We start from the raw sequence: 2,245 nt of genomic DNA, 5'->3' as shown, positions 1-2,245 counted from the left end.
TTCCTTAGGACAGCCAATACTTTTTTGGAAAAGCTTGTTCCTCCTGCCCCCTTTCCCAGTCTCCTGCCTCCGCCCCGTGCCCCCTCCTCGCTCCTCCCGCGGGGCCCGCACGCCCATTCGCTGCCTCCTGCCGGCCTCCCAGTTGACGGTGGATATGACTATATATGGGGACCCGAGCCTCCGAGGCGGCGGCCAGGCAAGGCCGTCCTATTTCTAAACCTGTGCGCCTGGGAAAGAGCGCCCGGACCTCGCTGGAGCAGAGCCCGGCGCTGAGCGAGTCTCTAGCCACCTCCCAGAGCCATAGCCTGGCCATCAGGATCCCCAGGAGAGCCCGCCCAGAACCACCCGGGATCCTGGGAACAGGGCAGGTGGCGCGTGTGCACTGGTCTCACTTGGCATCTAGATTCTGGGGTGCCTAGCCTAAAGCCTGGGGGCCGCCTGTCACAGTCTCTGCACCCCGCATCTGGACCTGGGAGCTCTCAGTACCCAGCTGCGCTCTTCTGGCAGCTGGTGGCCTACCAGGTGTAGACCAGGGCTCTTACGTTCTGGAAAGTTCAACCAGAGCAGAGAAATGGAGCTGGAGGAAGGTGTGAGGATAATTCCTGAGGTCTCTTGAGACTTTTCACCAAAATGGGGTGGGTAATAAAATACTTTAGGGCCCAGCTGACTGAGTTATGCGCGTGTGTGGTGCTTTGGGAAGGGTGAAGGAGTGTGTTAGTGTATAGAGGTCTGGATTTCTTTTTCCCCTGTGGGAGTTGCGCGCCGCTGGGGGGGTTGGGGTGGTGTTGTGTTTAGACTAGGGCATCTTGGTGTGTGATCTTTAGCCCTCATCTACTGTGTAGCTGTGATTAGAACAACCCCAATTCTGTAGCTCCCTCTATTTGAATATTTGATTATTTTCATTTACTCATGGTGGAGGGAGATCACAGAGGCGCAATGGTGCCCTGGTGGACTGTGACAGTCAGAGGACAACTTTCCACCTGTGGGTCTTGGGGTCCAACACAGGTCTTCAGAGTTGTCAGCCGGCTCCTTTACCTGCTGTGCCATCTTGCCGGTCGGGTTTCCTCAGAGGGTAGAGGATCCCTAAAGTCCCTTCAGACCTCACTTTTCATCTTCCTCGCACCGATCCACACACAGAGACCATCTCTCCTTTAAGCCCTTGGTTGCCGGGGTGCTGAAAACATGGTACAAAAGAGACTAACAGGGCTCTATTCACAGCCTGAACTCTGCAGAGGCAAGGGGCCAGCTCTGCTCTGTGGGTGAGGCTAGAAGGCGACAGGATTTCCCCCTCGGTTCACCCCCACCCCCAAGGAGGAGAAGCCCGATCTTTTCAGTTTCAGTGAGTCTTCAGGAGAGGGGGTCTGTCCCCAAACCTTACCGATGACCAGCTGAGACAGGGTCGCGAGGGTCTTGTGAACAGTCCCTACAGAATAATTTACACCCTGTACCACATGGATATCAAATATTCCCCAGACGGTGTCCGAGCAGATTAGGCAGGCCAAATGACTTGTTAAGTCCTCCAGGAGAGAATGATCAAATTCCTCTTCAGGATTTTCTCAGGTTTCTGACTGCCCAGGAGGGAAAACAAACCCCCTTGTAAAGACCAGAACACCAGAGTGGGATGCACTGGAGTGGGTTGCACAGGGACTTTGTGGCACAGTAAATTCACCAGAGCCTTCCCTTGCCACGTGCCAAATGGCTCAGAGCATTAACACACTGGGCATAGACCCTGGGCAGTATTCAGATGTGTGGGCTATAGGGAACTGACTCTCCAGCCTGGGGTTTAACAGGGGGGACGAACAGAGACTCGGGAGTTAGAAGTTGAGATCCAAATGGATATGGCCACTTCTTCTTAATATAGCCTTAGCCATGGTAAAGCTTCCTCAATTCTCTCTTGTATTAATAGGGTGCTGAAGTGGATACTGACTTTCTCAGCATGCTAGGCAGAGCTGAAAAACTCTGAAACGAACTAAAGCTACAGTTCAGTAAACATGGCACAGCTGGGTACCTGCTATACGCACTACAGGCAGTACTAGACTCTGAACTCCAAATTGGGGGACATTTGTCTTTCTCATCTGGATGTTGAGAATGAGCAGAGGTGCAAGACCTCAGAAAGGAAGACCCGGGAAGAACCAGGTCAGAGCAGACAGAAGAGTCTGCTTTGGGAGGCTTTTAAACAGATTTTGGAGGAGAGTAGCAGAGGGAGCCGGAAGCCATTGACAGTGGATGGGCAGCAGGTTTTTTT

Source organism: Microtus oregoni, unplaced genomic scaffold (assembly GCF_018167655.1).
Source record: "Microtus oregoni isolate MIOR12 unplaced genomic scaffold, Mior012 000032F_ref0000030, whole genome shotgun sequence".
Taxonomy (NCBI): domain Eukaryota; kingdom Metazoa; phylum Chordata; class Mammalia; order Rodentia; family Cricetidae; genus Microtus; species Microtus oregoni.
This window is presented reverse-complemented; position numbering follows the sequence as displayed.